This window comes from Macaca fascicularis, chromosome 6 (genome assembly GCF_037993035.2).
Source record: "Macaca fascicularis isolate 582-1 chromosome 6, T2T-MFA8v1.1".
Lineage (NCBI taxonomy): Eukaryota > Metazoa > Chordata > Mammalia > Primates > Cercopithecidae > Macaca > Macaca fascicularis.
In genome coordinates, this window is record NC_088380.1 from 104,926,131 (window position 1) to 104,947,575 (window position 21,445).

The following is a 21,445-nucleotide window of genomic DNA, read 5'->3' on the forward strand; positions in this document are numbered from 1 at the left end:
GTTCTCTAGACACCTAGGATATCATCAGATAATTTGTAATCAGTTTCTCACTAAATTGAACAATAAATTTAACATACACATGTGTGTATACACTTGTGCACTCAGGCCCATGAGTGTGTATCATGGATAGAAAAGTAGATTGGCACATAGCCAAAGGAAGCCCCAGTCAAAGTGAAGAAGTATTAGGGATCATCTATAATCAAGAGAAATCTCAACACTTTTTATAGTGGCACAATTGCCAATGTGATAACTTGATGAATACAAGTAAAAGCAAAGAGCCCCGTAAAAATTAGGTTATGGGGTACTGGGATTTTATGAACCTAGCCTTGATGAAAGGAAGAAAAAAGCAGCAGAATTAGTGAACACTCTTTACAATTAAAATGGGCTTTAAGGCCAGACATGGTGACTCACACCTATAATCTCAACACTTTGGGAGGCTGAGGCAGGAGGATCACTTTGAGATCAGGAGTTCAAGACCAGCCTGGGCAAAATAGCAAAACCCCATGTCAACAAAAAATAAAAATAATAAAATGCACTTCAGTATATAGGTTTAGTTAGGCTGCTAATAGAGCATGTCCCCCAGAACTAACCATCTACATCATGTGTTTGTGTGTATTAGGGGTGGTAAGAGGATATGTGGATTGTGGATTAAAGGCATTGGGCTTGAATTGTAGCTCCATTAATCAGGCAATTTATGTTACTTTATTAAATATATTAATAAAAATTAACATTAGAGGGTTACTATGAAGATTAAAGGTGGTATTATTTGTAAAAAAAAAAAAAAACCTTGATACAATAATTGCACATAGAAGAAAAACAAAATAATCAATGTAATAGCACTCACATTGCACTGACTATATGTAATGCAATGCTCTATGAGCTTTGTATACATTAACATATCAAATACTCACAATAAACCTGTAAGGGGAGTACCATTATTATCTCTGTTTGACAGAAGATGAAACAGGCTCAGAGAGGTCAAGTCACACTGCTCCAATTCTATACCATTACAATGTTTTAGAACTGAGATTCAACCCCAGACTCACTGGTTCTAAAATCTGCACCCAATATTATCATCTCTATAAGAATAATAATAATCTGTTTATTATTATTACTATTATTATCGTTATTGTGTGTGGAAAGGTGTATGCTAGCATGGAAGCTGATTTCATCAACTATGTAACTTCATATATTTTTATATATATTATTAAATTTATAGATATTAAATAATTGGATCTTGGACCAAATTGCCTGTAAACAACCTCACCTATTTTTCTTTTTAATGACTTCATAAACTACTAGTTCAAAGTGCTGGAAAATAATGTAGATTGAAGCAATAAAGTGCAAGACAAACAAAATGAAAAACCTAACCAGAGTTTAAATATTCTCTGAAAATACATAAATAACTGTAGTTTCTTATGTGTCTTAAAAGCAAACTAAGTAGATTTTAACACACATATGAAACTTTCTTATTTTTAGGTTATAGTATTAAGTATTGTAGCTATTGCCCCACAAAATACTTCTGTTAAAATGGTGTCAGTAAGTTTGCTAGATTTCAAAGATTAAAATACAGCACTTGGGACATACTCATACCAAAAAAACATTCATTGTACATGTGAAATTCAAATTGAACTAGGTATTCTGTATTTTATCCTAGAGTCAGAATACATGTAATTTAAGCTTTAAAGATTGGTGTATAGAGTGTTTATGAATCCTACCAATTATTAGAAGCTTGAGAAAAAAAGGTCCAGAAGGCTGTCCTTAAAATAGCTCTATATCCTGGTCTTTTAGTGAAGGGTATCCTCTCCATATTTCTGAAGTACAAATCAAAAATTATGAACAAAATTAGTATGATAAAGTGCTACACTTACTCATGCTTCTTTAAAAGAGAGCCCAACACACTAGATTAAAAGATAGGTTTTGAAACTCCTTTCCATAAATTTGTCTCAATCAGAGTAGGTCTTTCTGGACATTAAATTAAATGCCGTCAATTCCATGAGAGCCAACTTAACATCCTGAGACAGTCAACATAAAACTTTACATATATAGAAATATCTCTGAAAGCAGTATTGTAGATCATGTGCCAATATAGATCACTGAGGAAGAAACAAATGCATCATTGGAGGAAAAAGGGCAGGAGAGAAAGGACGGCAGCAGGGAAAATGTCTCGATTTTGTCAATAAAAACAACTGCCTTGAATGTCATGTTTGCCATTGAAGCTGAAATTAGAACTAGGCTGGATGTCAACCGTGTGTTGCAAACACAATTTTCTGAGCTTGTGACACAGAGCGGGTTGTGTAGATCTATTTTTCACTAGTGATCTATCATTTAACCAGCGCAACTCCAAGCCAAAATTTTCATTATTGTGTGCCAGCCCTTGCAGTGGAGACACCACCTTGTTTAAAACACAAAAGAGTCACATTTGGGCTGTGTGTCAGGCAGCTGCTCCATGGAGAGAGGGTCTCAGGCTGATAACCAACACAAAGCCTGTGCCCAGCCTTTGCAGGTGCTCATGTTCTGGCAGAAAGAAAATTCTTAGTTTTAATGTGTGCAGTAATGGGCTTAATGTTCATCTGACAAAGCCCCACAAAGTTTTACACATTGACCATAAAAGGCAAGAACCATGTCTTCACAACTCAATTACTTTTGCATTCTCACCATTATTAACGGCATTCATATAATATATAGGATATTCTGCAGTTGTTTCCAGGCTATTTCCCTTTTAGAATCAGTGGAACATGTTTGACAGCAAAACAAAACATGAATCATGATAACCACTTTGTGCAATGATTGGTATTGTGGTATCAGTAGCCAAACATATATAATACTGTACTAGGAAAATTTTCATGTATTCACATTTATGCAAGTAATTCACATGAAAAAAACCAAGCTGTCTTCCATAAAGGCAAATGTAATGAAGGAAGCGTTTGAAATTCAGGCTCTTTCTTATCTTGCCTCAATTAACAACTCATGATATTACAGACTTAAACACTTCTTTACAGAATGTTAGTCTAGTCTATTGTCCTTTATCTTTTTTTGTCAACTTGCATATGGGAGATATTTTACTCCATTACAAGTATCGCATTTTAAAAAATTGCACCTGGGTGTTTGTTGTATTAAAGAATATTATGCTGTTGGGAGTTATTTACTTATAATGACAGTGTTGTTATAATTTCAGTGTCTAAACAAAATCTGTATATAAATCTAATGGTGTGCCAAAACAACAAAAACGAAAGTTTGTTTGTCTACCAACTAGAGAACGCAGGTAACATATTTTCCCAGCATACGTTCCCTTCACACATCTGATACTCTCTGCATGATCCCTAACCAGAGATGTTGTCCATTTTTCAATTTATATTATTTTTATTTGACAAATCATAATTATATTACACTTATGGGGTATGATGTGATGTTTTACTAAATGTATACAATGATTTAATAATTATATACAATTAAATCAAGCTAATTAATATATTCATCACCTCGACATTTTTTGTGGTGATATATTTGAAACTTACTTAGTTATTTTAAAATATACAACACATTCTTATTGACCATAGTCACCCTGCTGTGCAGGAGACATTGCCAATTTCTGCCCCAAAATTTCTTTTTTTTTTTTTTTTGAGACGGAGTCTGGCTTTGTTGCCCAGGCTGGAGTACAGAGACGTGATCTCGGCTCACTGCAAGGTCCAACTCCTGGGTTCACGTCATTCTCCTGCCTCAGCCTCCCGAGTAGCTGGGACTACAGGCGCCCACCACCACGCCCGGCTAATTTTTTGTATTTTTAGTAGAGACAGGGTTTCACCGTGTTAGCCGGGATGGTCTTGATCTCCTAACCTTGTGATCTGCCTGCCTCGGTCTCCCAAAGTGCTGGGATTACAGGCCTGAGCCACTGCGCCCAACCCCCAATATTTCTATCAGGTGAAAAGAAATATTCTGCATGGTTCAAAGACATCCAGTAAGACAAAGTGCACAGGAGTGCTAACAGAAGTTCAGAGAATTACCAACTTGCTCCCTTCATGTCCTGCAATGAGAACTGGTTAATTTGTCTGGTAAGGAGGGAAACTCAGGATAGAATACTACAGGGGAGAAATGCTCAGAAAAGGCCTTTTTTCTGAGTATAGAAAATAATTTAAGCAACACATTATTTGTATTTGGATTCGCACAAAATTATCATTGGATATAATTATTACTGTAAAAACCAGTGCTGACTTTCAGTTAATTGTTTTACCTCTCCAGACTACCAAATTTTTACTAAAATGTATTTTATGCAAAAATCTACAAGGTTAAAGAGAATGGGAGAAGACTGGGCAGGAACGAAATTTTGAAAGGTAGAAAGATGAATTGAATCTGAGTTTGCATGCCTGAGAAAATAGACCCCAGCAGCAGAGAGAAGGCACAGACGCAAGCTGTTTCCTTGCACTGCATAGTCCTAAAGCAGCTGAGGAATAGGCTGCACTAGTTATCTCTGAAAGAGAGGCAAAAGGTTGCAGGGGGTGGGGGGAAGAGAAGACTGAAAACCGGAGGACTGATTGAAATCTACGTAAGAAGTTAGACCCCAGATCCCCTCCACTGCTCCATTCATCCATTCTAGCAGAACACTAGAGATTTATCCTTAGGAGGGATTGAGCTGCAGAAAGTCCAGACTAAGAAAACCAGGAAAGGCTGAGGAATGTGAGGAACGTAGTGAAAACGCGAATCAAACTTCTCGATAACATGAAAACTTAAAAGACAGTGGGAGGATGCTTTTAAAAACCTGAGTGGCAATGCTTTCCAATCTGGAATTCTATCCAACCAAACTGTCATTGCAGGCTTGATCTCAGGAAATTTACCTCCCACGCACAAGTTCTCAGGAAGCTAATAAAAAAGGTAACCTACTGAAATAAGAAGGAGGGGTCCAGAAAACGAAAAACCCAATACCTGTTAGAAGTGAAAAAATTCTAAGGATGATGGGAAAAGGAATTTTAGGAGAACAGCTATGCAGGAGACCTAAGAGCAACCAGCTCAGACTGAAGCAAGAGGACACACGTCTCCAAAGAGTTGACTCTGCAAAGACAAATTTAACGTTTGAATAGACTGAAAGGAGATTTATCCTTCCATGGGGTAGAAACATAGAGAACCAAGCAAATGAGAAGGAGAGAGAGGAGATTAGTAAGACTTAGAAAACAGTCCTTCTTATTAGGAAAAAAACTAATTATAGAGTATAATACCATTAGAATATTATATTTATATAATCATGGATATATAATACTTGAATATTTAATGTAACCAAAACTTATGAGGAAAGTTATATGTCAGGGAGACAATGGGTAAGATTGTTCAATCCTCATTTTCCAAAGAAAAATAAAAATCAATACATATCCTAAATGATGAAAGCAATATGGGAATACTATTTAGAAATATGAAAATTAAAAACAAACAACTAAAATAGTTGAAAATGGCTGCCAAAGGGAAGCAAGAATGGTGAAGTGCAGGAGAAAGATAGGCAGGGAAACATTTTTTATAACAAGCTATGTAGAACTATTCACCTTTAAACTATGCATATATAAAACTATGATAAAAGTAAAAATATAATTTTTAAAAGAGTAATTAACTACTTAGAGCTTATTTAATTACCAATAGCCCACACCCACTGCTTACTAGGAGTCCTTCTAGAAATGCTAGTACTCTGCTCACAGTAAGAGCCTTAGCGAGGTTTTTTGTTTGTTTGTTTGTTTATGATTCAGGAGGTATATGTGCAGGTTTGTTACATAGGTATATCGTGTGATGCTGAAGTTTAGGCTTCTAATGATCACATAGCCCAAGCAACAAACATAGTACTCGATAGGTAGTTTTTAGACCCTTGGCCCCTTATCTCCCTGTCCCACTTTGAAATCTTCAATGTCTATTGCTTCCATCTTTGTGTCTGTGTGTACTCAATGTTTAGTTTCCACTTAGAAGTCAGAACATGCTGTATTTGGTTTTCTGTTTCTGTGTTAATTCACTTAGGATAATGGCCTCCAGCTGCGTACATGTTGCTGCAAAGGACAGGATTTTGTTATTTCTGCAACTGCATAGTATTCCATGGTATATATGTACCACACTGTCTTTATCCAATCTACCATTGATGGGCACCTGGATTGATTTCAAGTTTTTACTATTGTGAATAGTGCTGAGATAAACATGAGTGCAGGTGTCTTTATGGTAGAATGATTTATTTTCCCTCAGGAATGTACCCAGTAATGAGACGGCTGGATTGAATGGTAATTCTATTTTTAGTTTTTTGAGAAATCCTTCATGAGATTTGAAATCATGCATATTTTATTTAACAAGAGCCAGGAGTGGTGGTGTGTGCCTATAGTTCAGCTACTCAGGAGGATAAGGTTGGGGGGTCCCTTGAACCCAGGAGTTTGAGTCGGCCTGGGAAAGATAGCAAGACCTTATCTTTAAAAATATTAAAAGAGAGAGATGGAGAGAAGACAACAGTTCTCATCTACAAGAGAGGGCAAAAACCTGAGGGTAGGGATGTAACACTCACTTAATGAACAAAATTTCCTATTTCTCAATACATGTAAATTGCTTGAGTGTCCGCCAGAGTGGATTGTGACTGTTATGAGGAACAGAGCTATGTCTATCTCATTTCTTACTTTATCTTCAGTACCATGGCACATGGCACAAAAACACCATCACAAATTAAATTATTTAATTGACACATATTGGTTTAATACAGAATAGGGGATATCAAATAAAATAGTCAGTTTACTAGGTAAAGAGTGATAAAGTTATTACAGCTACATTAAGTGATACAGCTCACTATTTGGCATCACCAAATAAATGTGGATGTAATTATTACAGTCTAAGAGTCTGCTTAGGAATATTTTAGTCAGATAAATACCATATGATCTCACTTATATGTGGAAATTAAAAAGTCACTCTTGTGGGGCAGTGGCTTTCATTTGTAATCCTAGCTATGTTCCTGAGGCCAGGAGTTCAAGACCAACCTGGGTAACATAGCGAGACCTCTGGCTTTTGGTAGAGTAGCTGTGCTTTGTTGGGGATCCTTTTAGCCCCTGATCAGTTTGGGCTCACCAAGTCCCACAGGCCGGACTGACTGAGACGCCAGAACAGCAAAGGTCAACAATACCTTATTAAGCATATGGTCTTTTTTAACCTTCCAATTTATAAGAACATTTTAAATTTAAAAATTAATTAATTATTTTAATGGGCAAGTAATTGTATGCATTCATGGGGAACTGTTAAAAGAAAAAGAGAAAACAACAAAAACAAAAAAACCCACACAAACCCCACCCAAAGGTCAGCAACCTCAAAGATTGAAGGCAGATAAGCCCACAAAGAAGAGAAAAAAATCAACAGAAAAACACTGAAAACTCAAAAAGCCAGAGTTCCCCTTTTACATCAAATGACTGCAACACTCCAGCAAGGGCTCAAGCCTGGGCTGAGGCTGAAATGGCTGAAATAAAAGAAGAAAGTTTCAGAATATGAATAAAAACAAACTTCACCGAGCTAAAGGAACATGTTGTAACCCAGTGCAAAGGAGCTAAGAATCATGATAAAAGAATTCAAGAGCTGACAGACAAAATCGTCATTTTAGAGAGGAACAAAGCCAACCTGATAGAACTGAAAAACACACTACAAGAACTTCACAATGCAATCACAAGCATTAATAGCAGACTAGACTGAGTGGAGAAAAGAATCTCAGACCTGGAAGACTATTTTACTGAAATAAGACAAGCGGGCAAGAACAGAGAAAAAAGAATGAAAAAGAATGAACAAAACCTCTGAGAAATATGGGATTATGTAAAGACACCAAATTTATGACTGATTGGGGTACCTGAAAGAGACAAGGAGAATGAAACCAACTGGGAAAACACTTCAGGATATCATCCAGGAGAACTTCCCCAATCTAGCAAGGCAGGCCAACATTCAAACTCAGGAAATCCAGAAAACCCCAGTGAGATACTCCATGAGAAAATTATCCCCAGGACACATAATCATCAGATTCTCAAAGGTCAAAATGAAAGAAAAAATGTTAAGGTTAGCCAGAGAGAAAGGCCATTGGACTAACATCAGACCTCTCAGCAGAAACCCTATCAGCCAGAAGAGATTGAGAGCCAATATTCAACATTCTTAAAGAAAAGAATTTCCAACCCAGTTTCATATCCAGCCAAACTAGACTTTTAAGTGAAGGAGAAATAAGATTCCTTTCAGACAAGTAAATGCTGAGGGAATTCATCACCACCACGCCTGCCGTGCGAAAGCTCCTGAAGAAAGCACTAAATATGGAAAGGAAAAACTGTTACCAGTCACTGCAAAAACACACTAAAGAGCAAAGACTAATGACATTATGAAGGAACTAAATCAACAAGCCTGCAAAATAACCAGCTAGCATCATGATGACAGGATCAAATTATCACATGACAATACTAACTTTTAATGTAAACGGGCTAAATGCCCCCAATTAAATGGCAAGCTGGATAAAGAACTAACACTCATTGGTATGCTGTCTTCAAGAGACCCATTTCATGTGCAAAGGCATACATAGACTCAAAATAAAGGGATGGAGGAAAATTTACCAAGCAAATGGAAAACAGAAAAAAAGCAGGGGTTCTACTCCTACTTTCTGAAAAAAACAGACTTTAAACCAACAAAGATAAAAAAAGACAAAGAAGGGCATTATGTAATGGTAAAGGGTTCAATTCAACAAGAGAAGCTAACTATCCTAAATATATACGCACTCAAAAGAGCACTCAGATTTATAAACAAGTTCTTCGAAATCTTCAGAGATTTAGACACCCACACAATGATAGTGAGAAATTTTAACAACACACTGACAATATTAGTTCATCAAGAAAGAAAATTAACAAAGATATTCAGGACCTAAACTCAGCTCTGCATCAAGTGGATCTGATAGAAATCTACAGAACTCTCTACCCAAAAACAAGAGAATGTACATTCTTCTAATCACCACATGGCACTTACACAAAAATTGATAACATAATCAGAAGTAAAACACTTCTCAGCAAATGCAAAAGAACTGAAATAACAAACAGCCTCTCAGACCACAGCACAATCAAATTAGAACTTAAGAAATTCACTCAAAGAACTGGGCGTGGTGGCTCACTCCTGTAATCCCAGCACTTTGGGAGGCCAAGGTGGGTGGATCACTTGAGGTTGGGAGTTCAAGACCAGCCTGACCAACATGGAGAAACCCCGTCTCTACTAAAAATACAAAATTAGCCAGGCATGGTGGCGCATGCCTGTAATCCCAGCTACTCGGGAGGCTGAGGCAGAAGAATTGCTTGAACCCAGGAGGTGGAGGTTGTGGTGAGCCGAGATCGTGCCATTGCACTCCAGTCTGGGCAAAAAGAGCGAAACTCCGTCTCAAAAAAAAAAAAAGAAAGAAATTCACTCAAAAACATACAACTACATGGAAATTGAATAACCTGTTCTGGAATGACTTTTGAGTAAATAATGAAATTAAGGCAGAAATCATTCATTTAAATGAATGAGAACAAAGATACAATGTAGCAGAATCGCTGGGACACAGCTAAAACATTGTTAAGAGAAAAATTTATAGCACTAAAATGCCTACATCATAAAATTAGAAAATGGAGTGAAGTTGTCACTCCATTCTCCCCTGTTCCTGTTTTTACTGTTGCACCTTTGAAGGTCCAGTGCCTTTCTTCTCTTTGGTTTTTGGCAGTTTTATTTCTATGTGTCTAGTTAATTTTTGTGACCTGTTTGGGGTTCACAACTCTTCTTGAATCTGCGAGTTAACATTTTTCATCAATTTGGGGGGAAAATTGCCAATGTCTCTTTTGATGTTGCTTCTGTCTCTTTTCACTCTTCTCTTTTTCGTATTCCAAATAAATACATGTGTTTTAGAACTTTCAATTGTGGTCCATATGCACCTAGTGATTATTTGTGTACTTCACTTCTTTTTCTGTTTGTTTTAGCTTGTGTATTTTCTTAGGTTATAGGTAGCTCCTCAATCATATCTTCTACTCTTCTAATTTGCTACCAAATTCATCTGAGTTCTTAATTCTCCTCATTGTACTTTTCAGTTTGACAATTTCCAGTTGATTCTTTTTGTAGAGCTTAATTATCTAAGCAAGTCTTTTTATCTTTTCTTCTATTTGATCTCTTTTCATCCATTTCTTCAACCTGTAAGTCAGTTACTGTAAAATCATTTATTACTTATAATATCTGAGTTATGTTTGGATCTGTTTTCATTTTCTGTTGTTTCTCTTTATTATAATTCATAATAGTCACCTTTGCATTGACTGAACTGAGTTGAGGCTAGGTTTCAGCTTTGCAAAGGCTCAATCTTCCTCTGCTCATAGGACAAGTTCTCTAGGGGTTTCATCAGAGAGCATGGTACATTTTCTGTGTCTCCTCTCCCTAGAAAATCTTAAAGTCTGATCATTATCTCCTCAGCAGCCTGAGACTAACAGAAATTCAGCTCTACTTTTCAGATTTCTTTGCTTGTGTTTTTAGCCTCTGTCACTGCATAGTTTCAAAATTTGGCAAATAATCTGAGGGTGAAGCAGCACCATTCTCCTTTAATCTCCAATTTTCTCACTCTGTTCTTTTGAGTCCATCATAAGCCCGGGTCTTTTCTCTGATATCAGTTTTTCTGTTTGGTACATAACCATTGTATTCATCTTCTTGCCTACACCAAGAATTATTATATGCACCCAGGGAAAAACTAGCTGCAGAATGTCAGATTACCTCTCCATGATTTTCCCTTCTGTGGAATATTAACTCTTCTAGTTCTTGTTGCTTCAGCAGTTCTCTGATATAAGCCTTTGATACATTATTTTTATATTTGATCAATTCATTCTAGTTGTTTTATATTTGGTCCACTCCTAGCATTGGTATGCTATAGCCACTCCATCCTATCTAGATGCTTATAATTTTATTTTATTTTCACTGAGAGAATAATTTTTCTTTAAAAACAAAAGTATACCTTCAGTTAGTTCTAGGTACAAGGGGATCAAAGCAGTGTTTCTATTTAAAATTATTATTATTATTATTATTATTATTATTATTGAGACAGAGTCTCACTCTTGTTGCCCAGGCTGGAGTGCAGTGGAGCAATTTCGGCTCACTGCAACCTCTGCCTTCCAGGTTCAAGCAATTCTCCTGCCTCAGCCTTCCCGGGTAGCTGGGATTACAGGTATGCACCACCATGCCTGGCTAATTTTGTATTTTTAGCAGAGATGGGGTTTCTGCATGTTGGTCAGGCTGGTCTGGTGACCTGCCCACCTTGGCTTCCCAAAGTGCTGGGATAACAGGTATGAGCACCACTCCCAGCCTTAAAAGTTTTTTTTTTTTTTTTATTGGAATGTCTTCTCAATAATAGATGCTATTTTTAAATGTGAGTAGACCAAAAGAATTAGAAATATCTGAGAATATTGACTTTGCTGTCAAAATTTTATTCATTTTGTATAGGAACCTGTTTTTTAATAAAATGTGGCTAAAGATACTGACTTGGGTGATCCATTTTACATTCCACAATCTCAATGAGACCATAATAAAATATAATTCATAACAAAAACATGCCAATCAAAAAAATTGCCAATCAAAAACCAGGCCAAATCACACACACAAAAAAATGACAAATTGATTGTTACGGTAGAATTGAGACAAAATTAGCACATTGCTAATCATTCTTGTTTTTGTATCAGTAATACTGAGCTATTCCTCTCAGACAGGTGAAGCAAATAGCAGGATTCTAGACGATTTAGAAGTTTCCAAGGCAATGGATCACTGCTGCATGCATCTTCTTCTGTCAAGAAAAAGGCAAAGCTTAAGATATTCTTGGGCCTCATGGCCTATTGAAAACATTTTGTGCCTTATTTCAAAAAAGATTCAAGATGCCTTACAAAAATAGAAATTGAAAATTGTGTTATAAAGAGTGGAAGCTATCAGGGCAAAGAAACAATAAAAAGAAGATAATTAGATGAAGCTAAGGATAAAGTAATATTCACTATTAGGGTCAATATAAGTGAGCCTGCAAATATATTAATTGCCATGCTTCCTTTAGACAGATAAAGAACTTAATCACTTTGCTTCCGTTATTAAGATATTGCTCAACCAATCAATTGAAACATACAATCAAAAGCATAGTTCATTTCACTGGGTTTGAAGAAACAAATTCCTAAATAAACTGGGAGGTGGTCTTCATGATTACCTCCAACATCATGATTTTATGACTCAGGCCAATTCTAAAGGCAAGTGGAATTAACACCTGTGAGATTTGTTATGAAGGATTTTCTGCTCCATATAGATTTCTTCTACTACAAAATCTTCTCTCCAGACCTTTTCTACATTGTACAATCTATTATACCAGGGGTTGGCAAACGTTTTCTGCAAACGCCCAATAGTGAATATTTTGTACTTCAGAGGATATATGGTCTTCCCAGAATTACCAAACTCTGCCATTATATCAAAAACAGCTATGAATGATACATTAAAAAATGAGTGTGACTATACTTCATAATAACTACAACTTTATTTACAAAAGCAGACAAAAGCTGAATTTGGTCCACAGGCATTGTTTGCCATCCTCTGCGTTAGACTAAGATCGTGTTTCACAAAACGTTCCACAGTACTCCAAGCAGAGATGCCCCCAGAGCCTACCTCAAAATGTCTTTAATACCTTGTATTTTATTCTTAAAAGCCATTATAATTGTGCATTCTACTTTATAATAATAAAATTCAATAATAATATACAGATATTTCAAGTTGTTCACATTATAAACTAAAATGTTTGCTACTGGTGTAGTAAAAAATTTGGTCTTGCCCTAAGAAAGGGCTGGCCTTTCCTCTCAGCTTCTGGGAAGTAGCTTATGTCATACCTCATTAGAAGTGTCTTTGCTTGGGTAGGGACTCTCCAGGCCAGGAAGACCAACCATGTGATTTAGGTTGGGGGCTTGGGGTCACACATTCTCAGTTAACCTGTATACTGAGTTTTACCGTGTGGGCGATCAATCATATCTATGTAGTGAAGCCTCAATAAAAACTCTAAACTTTGAAGCTTATGTGAGTGTCCCTGTTTGGCAATACTCTATGCATATGACCACCCAGTAATTCTAGGAGAATAAGTCATCCAGACTCCATAGGAGAGGACAACAGAAGCTTCACATTTGGAATCCTCCCAGACTCTGCATTATGTGTATCTTTCTTTGGTCAATTTTAATCTGTATCCTTTCCTGTAACAAGCAATAACGATCACTATGACAACTTTTAGTGAGTTCTTCAAACCCTTCTTTTGAATTACCGAACCTGAGGTGGTTTTGGGAACCCTCTCAAACTTGCAGTTTGGTGTCCGAAGTGAAGGTTGTTTGTGCAGAACTGTGCCCTCATACGTTGTAGTTTGGCTAACTCCAGGCACTTCTATATTATTCTGTGCTTTATTCTGCCTCTGGTTTACCCCATCTTATATCTGGCAATTCACAAAGCGTAGTTGAGAAGTAGAGGATAAAGAAAATTAAGATCCCTAGTAAATACATATCTGTGGTTTAGAAAGATAATGCCTATTACCAATTTAGCATTCCTATTTATTAACTTTAACTGAAATCACACCATCAGAAGGCTCTATGAGATGGTTCCTGACTCTTGCTTACCAATTTCAGTGAACCACCAACAAGCCCAGGGCAGTGGGTTATAAGTAACCACCCTTTCATTTACAGTCAGTTGAGACATCTTAATAATCTGATTTCAATATGCACCAATATTTTGATGAAGCTATTAAAAATATTAATATTTTAGCACCCATCCATGTATGACTCTCCACAAAAGTTAATTAGCCTCAATGTATCTTAATTCTTCAGATCCATGTGACATATTGCATTCAATTTGGGGCACCACATTTTGAGGGAGTTCTAATATAAACTAAACTGTACACCAAAGAAAGTGCAGAGGAGGGTTAGTAAATTTAAAACATATCTAAAAAATTGAAAATACTGGGAAGGGCAAAGATGAAACATTTGTGAATAATAATAGCAGTTAGCAAATAAAAGATGATTTTGTAGAAGAGGAAGTTAATTATTTTCTCCGTTCCTCTGCAGAACAACAAAAGAACAAAGATGAATAAGTGAAAGTAAAAAGAAGTATCCATTTTAGATCAATTTTCAAAACGTCTTTTAACCATCTAGAACCTTCCAGCAATGGAATGTGTTGCTTTATGAAGCTATACTCCTTTTTTTTCATTGAAGGTATTTAAGCAGAGTCTGAATTATCCCCATTCCTTGACTCACTCATTAAGTAAATATTTATAAAGGACATGTTATATCCAAGGCACTGTGCTAAGACTATGGGAGTAGCAAAGATGAATCGGACTAAATTCTTCCCAGATAGTGGAGGTAAAACTTGAACTAAATAATCAGAACACAAGGTAGAAGAAAAAGTATCCTTAGAGATGTACAGCTAAAGCTGTATAGGAATGCAGAGGAGGCAGGCATGGCTTTCAGTTCATGGATGTTAGAGAAGTGTTTTCTCCACTACAAGCTACTCCTGAAAAAGCAGCAAAAACTCTGTTCACATCACACCCCTGTTCAAACTCTTCAACAGATTTTGTGACACATAGAATAAATACAGAGTTGTGTTTATTGTACTGGCTTCTAAAATCGGATGTAATCTGGCTTCTGCCTACATCCCCAGTCTCATGCACCCGTCACAGTAGTCTTTCTGTTTCTGTAACACGCCCAGCTCATTCCTTCCAAGACCTTTCCATTTGTCATTTGTCAGCTCATCTCTTGAATGCTTCAGTCCCAGATCCTGGTGTGACTGGTGATTTCTTACTTTCTAGTTTTCAGCTCCCATGCCATTTCCTCCATCAGGCCATCCTGGACCACTCTATCTCAATTAGCTGAGGGTGTCTTCCTTTATCCTCCATCTTTCTAGAGTTATCACCATTTTATTTTCTTCCTAGTACTACCAAGATCTGATTTTGTCCTTTCTCTTCTTCATTTATTTATAAATTGCCTGTCATCTGTGTCTACCAACTACAACTTAACAAGAGTAAGAACTTGTAGATCTTGTTTGCTGCTGTTTTTCCAACATCTAGATTAGGACATATAATAAGCATTCAATAAATACTTGTTAAAGTTTGACTGAATGAAGAGTTTTTTGCACAGGATAGTAGTTTAAACAGGAACCAAGATTCTTTAACTCTTTCTAACTTATGTTTTGTGAAATGAGTCTCAATGTGATAAGTCTCAATGATAATGTCTCTCAGTCAGGTCACCCCACTTGATCACCTCTGGAATTTTGGGCATTGCTTTTCTCCTGCTCTACAGACACGCTCTCCAACTTTCAGGCTCAAAGGGGAAGAGGTATCCTTAGGTGATTCTTTTCTGAGTCTTTCTGAATCATGATTAACTTTTTTTTTCATAAATTAGTAACATCTTTTCTAACAGGTCGTTTTTTATAAGTTATTTTGGTATTACTTTCTACTTGCTTTTGTTTGATAGAGATGTAAGATAGCCTGTGTCAGTGCTATTCAATGAAACAATGCAAGCCACATTTGTAATTTTCTAGTAGCCACATTAAAAAGTGGTAAAAAGAAGAATAAGCAAATATTTCCCAAAATGTTCAGGCAAGCATATTACCACTGCAAACAGATATTTCACTGCAAAGTTTTTCTCTTATTTTCAAATTTATATGTATGTATATGTGTGTGTGTGTGTGCCTCTCTCTCTCTCTCTCTCTATATATATATATATAGTGGTGTCTCAACTGCATCAGAAATAAAGATAAGAGTACAGAAACAGAAAAAAAAAGTGGTAAGAAGAAACAAGCCGAAATTACTTTTAGTAATATATTTCAATTTAACCTAATAAGTCTAAAATATTATCATTGCAACACGTAATCTATAAAAATTGCTAATGACATATTTTACATAAAGTTGTTTAATGGGAAATTATTTTGCAATGCTTCAATGTTAATATTTAAAGTAGTTAAAATTAAATAAAATTAAAAATTCAATTCCTCAGTCACACTAGCCACACCTCAAGTGCATAATTAACACTGTATGGCTAGTAGGTACACATACTATCTGATTAAATGGTAGACACACTGGTGCAGGAACTTGTACCTTCAACCACTTCAAAGCATTCAGTAGTTAATTTTGTAGGTAGGTAAATTAATGAATAGGACACTCTTTACTTTTTAATCAACAAATGAGAAAACATAAATGAATTATTTGCATTGTTTATACAAATGCGTATTTAATTACTGGCATTGGGAATTGGCATTAATAAAAGCAAAAACAGCACTAGAAAGTAAAAATACTGGTAAGATTAATGAATGTCTTGAGACCATGCTTGTATTAGTCAGTTTTCATGCTGCTGTTAAAGACATACCCGAGACTGGGAAGAAAAAGAAGTTTAATTAGATTTACAGTTCCATATGGCTGGGGAGGCCTTGGAACCATGACAGGAGGTAACAGGCACTTCTTACATGGCAGCGGCAAGAGAAATGAGGAAGGTGCAAAAGCAGAAAGCCCTGATAAAACCATCAGATCTCATGAGACTTACTCACTACCACAAGAACAGTATGAGGGAAACTGCCCCCATGATTCATATTATCTCCTACTGGGTCCCTCCCACAACACATGGGAATTATGGCAGTACTTCAAGATGAGATTTGGGTGAGGACACAGAATCAATCCATGCTGTTGTGGTAAAAGTAAATGTTTCCTATGCATAAAGCAAACTTTAATCATGGGAAGAATTATCTCAGGACTGTCCTAAACCTCAGAAGATTGTGTTTCTTTTCTTACACATACTAGAAGTTCTGTTATGCACAGCAGGAGTGAGCTGGAGAAAAGGCTGCCACCTCCCCTTTGTGATAAGAATAATCTATCACCACTCCTGCATCCTTGCTTTCATGTAAGCCTCTATTACAAAAAAAAAATTATAAAATAAATAAATTCATACATGCACATATACATACATAAATAGAAGAGGAAATGACAGAATATAAAAATTAAAGTAGAATAATAAAATAATATTTCAAAGGAAATTAATAAAATATTCTAAAACCTAATGAGATTACCACGAGAATTTTAAAACAAAAAAAGCTTAAACACATTTGATTTTTTTTTTAAGTCACAAAAAATTTGAGTAACCAAAATAAAGAAATCAAAACTTTTTAAAACTTGAAAGGAGTTTGAGTGTGGTGGCTCATGCCTGTAGTCCCAGGACTTTGAGAGGCCAATGTGGGTGGACCGCTTGAGCTCAGGAGTTCAAGACAAGCCTGGGCAACATGAGGAAACTCCATCTCTACAAAAAATACAAAAATTAGCCAGGTGTGGTGGTGCATGCCTATAGTCCCAGCCACCCAAGGGCCTGAAGTGGGAGGATCATTGAGCCTGGGAGGTCAAGGCTGCAGTGAGCCATGCCGTCAGTGAGCATCCCAACCTGGGCAACAGAATAAAACCCTGTTTCAAAATTTAAAAAAAAAAAAAAAAAAAGAGGAAGAAAATATAAACCTTAGGACTGTGGGAATAAAACAAAAATATTACATGAAAATAAGACTATTTCTATCATAATAATAGTTTCCATTTATTTAGCACCTACCATGTACCAGGCACCATATTAACTCCTTTTTCTACAACAAATCCTGGGTAATATTTTCATTTTAGAGATGATGAAAGTAGGACTCAGAAGTTACTAGCAATTCACACTGCAAAGCAGAAGAGCTAAAATTGGAAGGTGAGAATATTCAGCATGTTTTTTTTCTAAGTAGATTTTTTTTAAGAAATGCATGTTTTATTAAAGGATGGTGCTATTGTTTAAATTCATATACTGAAACTTTAAATCTTGATGTGATAGTGTTTATTAAGAGGTAGGGCCTTTAGAAGGTGATTAAATCTTGAGGTGGAGTCCTCATAAATGGGGGTAGTGACCTTATAAAAGGGTTGGAGGGAACTAGCTAAGCTCCTTTTGCTCTTCTGTCACTTCCACCATGTGAGGACACAGCATGCAAGGAACCACCTTGGAAGCGACCAGGCCCTCTTTAGACACTGAATCTGCCCACACCTTGATCACGGACTTTCAGCCTCCAGGACTGTGAGAAATAAATTTTTGTTCTGTATAAATTATCCAGTCTCAGGTATATTGTTATAGGAACATGAAAACACTAAGACAGATGGCTTGACTTTTAAATAAGTAGAAACAAAACATATATTATGAGAAAATAATTACCCTCATAGTCCCTTCCACGCACAGAGACTGTGCTGAACTGATTGCAGCCCCGGCAAAGAGATAAGTCCTAGTCGGGCAGAGGTCCTTGCTCTTCTCTGAGGCTCTAAGACATAAAGATGTATGAGAATATCTTTATATCTGCTCACTAATGCCTACTCAGTCCTTCTCAATTCTGCAAATGTACAGGAAATGTTTCCTCAAATTTCTACCTTATTTTGCATGGCTATACCTGTCTTCAAAAACAAACAAAAAAAGGGGAGTGTTCGTGGCATAGTATAAAGAACAATGGGCCGGGCGCGGTGGCTCAAGCCTGTAATCCCAGCACTTTGGGAGGCCGAGACGGGCGGATCACGAGGTCAGGAGATTGAGACCATCCTGGTTAACACGGTGAAACCCCGTCTCTACTAAAAAATACAAAAAACTAGCCGGCCGAGGTGGCGGACCCCTGTAGTCCCAGCTACTTGGGAGGCGGAGGCAGGAGAATGGCGTGAACCCGGGAGGCGGAGCTTGCAGTGAGCTGAGATCCAGCCACTGCACTCCAGCCTGGGTGACAGCGTGAGACTCCGTGTCAAAAAAAAAAAAAAAAAAAAAAAAAAAAAAAAAAAAAAAAAAAAAAAAAAAAAAAAAGAACAATGTCTTACAGGAGAGAAGGGTGAATTTTAGACTCAATTCCGTAAGAAGGTTGATGGGACCCCTCTAGTCACAGCAGGAATTCGTAAAGTTCCTTTTCCTCAACCCTCACTAGAAAGGCAATTTGAAATGTAATCCTCAAATTGGCTTTTGGAAACAAACAGGATAAAAATTATAAGTAAATTGAAAATAAATAACTGATGAAAAATAATCTGTACTCTTAGTAATTGTAAAATGAGATTCTTAAGTACTAACCTTAGCCTTTGCTAATTGGTAAGAAAAACAGTAAAAAACAATAGCTAGTCTATTTTCTATGCAATCTTTGGGGCTATGCTGGGTGGGGGGAGCCTCTCTGCATAAGTCAGTATAAATATTCTGGATCAGCTTAGAAAGAATACACTTTATTAGCTACGGCTGCACGGCAGATTGATGAGACTACCCTTTAAGACAATCCAATTCCCTTTACTCAACCTTGGGGTTTCTCACACTTGCCTGATCATCACAATTACTTTGGCTTTTTTGGAAGTTCTTCTTTGATAGGTCTGAGCTGAGCCACAGATCTATATTTGTCATAAGCACCCTGCAAATACTCAGGATCAGGTAAGTTTGAGCTTTCTGCTTTACAGTGCAAGCGCTGTTTTCTGATGTTAATTCGGTTCCTGAGATTCTTTCCTTCTAAAAAGGATAAAGGCTCTCCAGCTGTCACAAGTATTCTAGTCTGTTTGGTAATCCTACTTCTCGATTGAAAAAAAAAAAGATTCTGTCTGTGAATTAGTTTTAGCTTTGTTTCTATAAATGAGCACCCGAACCTGAGCACCCTTATACAGAGTCAGCTAGTTGACTCTGTATAAACTGAGAAAACTGTCATTAACACTGCAACTACATCAGGCTAGAGATGGCTCCTCCAAGACCATCAAATGTACAGCTTTACCCAAAATGGACAACTGGCTTTTACCTTTGCATTTAAACAACTTAAATTTCTGATATAAAAACTAAACACAATTAAAGAATAGTTTGGTATACACACATCTTCTGTGTATGCAATTTCTGAAGACCAGAAGAAAAACAAGTAGTAAAATGAAGAAGGTCTCCCTGGAGTCCTTTCTCCATCCCCAAACACAGCGAGACAGCTTTATCCTCTTCCACATCATCCTTTACTCTTCCATCTAGTTTTCCACAAAAGATTCTCTTGGTATTCAGCTTCCTATGCTAAGTTGCCTCCGTCTATTTGCAAAGTCTTTTTCAGGGTGGTTTAGCCATTTGTCCTCCAAATGTGTTGTCCCTGGACAATGTTGTTCTGTTCCTTTCTGACACTGACCCTACCCTATGTTCTGCCATATTAAAGTGATCTCTAACAAGTATTGTAAGCAGTAGATAAGAGCCATATATTATCAGAGTGGGTATTATTACACTTTTTATTTGAAATCATAAAATCTTATCTTTGCTTTCTCACAAGAATGCCATTATCTCCATTTCCCACATGGGGAGACAGATCCAGAAAAATCAAGCGACTGGCTTCCTTCAAATCAGTAGCAACCCTGGAACTGGTGCTTATACATTTCTACTTCATTGTGCTCTCCAGTCAGTCCATGTGCCTGTCATTAAAATATTATTTCATTCAATAATTATTTGCTCTTTCTTCCTGATCGTTAATAAAGACATTAAACAAAACCAGACCTCACGCTGACCCTATAGTCAACACATTGCCCTGCGTCATTAGGATTTGTCCTCCAGCCAGTTCTCAGTCCATGTGACAGAGCACACAGCAAAGCCAATGCTAATTAGGTTGGCAAATAAGATTTATTGAGATACTGTATCAAATGGGTTACAAAAATATAAATATATGTGTGTTAAGGTACATTCATTGTGCTCAGTAAGTTTTTAATTCTATTGAAAAAGCTATCAAGTCTGTCTGGCACTATTTGTCTTTATAAATCTATTCTTTTATAGCAGAGCTCTTTTAGCTCTTTTGATTCCATTATCCTCTGTGTTTCAATCTTAACAGTGGTTTCTGTTATTTTTTAAAAGGAATTATTTCACAATAGGAATTCAAACATAGATTATTTATTCAAAGATGATTACTAATAAAATTAACAACTATTAACCCCATTGAAGCACACCAAGCCAAGAGAATTGTCGACATCTTGTTAAGTGTCCTGGGACCAGAGTGAGGATTTCTGATTTCCAGTTCTCCTCCCTAGCAATAAACAGCATGGTTTAGGGCCAGAATTATAATGCCTTAGAAAAAGCTCATAGAACTCTGCTTATAATTATGTCCTCCAAATGGAACAACTCCCATTCACATGTCTGATTTTTAGACTTGTTTTTCTAAGGATTCCACTCCACTGTGTGTTTTTTCTTTTCCTAGAATTGCTCATACGATGCTGCATATTAACCTCTGTTGATATAGTGTAAAACTTTACCTACACATTTTTCTCCCTGATTAAACCATATGTTTTATACAGTTCAACAAAATTCTTCTATCTTTTAGTGAAAATTTGAAATGTCATAAAAGGCAAGGAAATTCCATTTAAACTAAAGTCAAAGTGGTCTCCTGATGACTGCTGCAAAGCATATTTTATATGAATGGAAATTGGGTC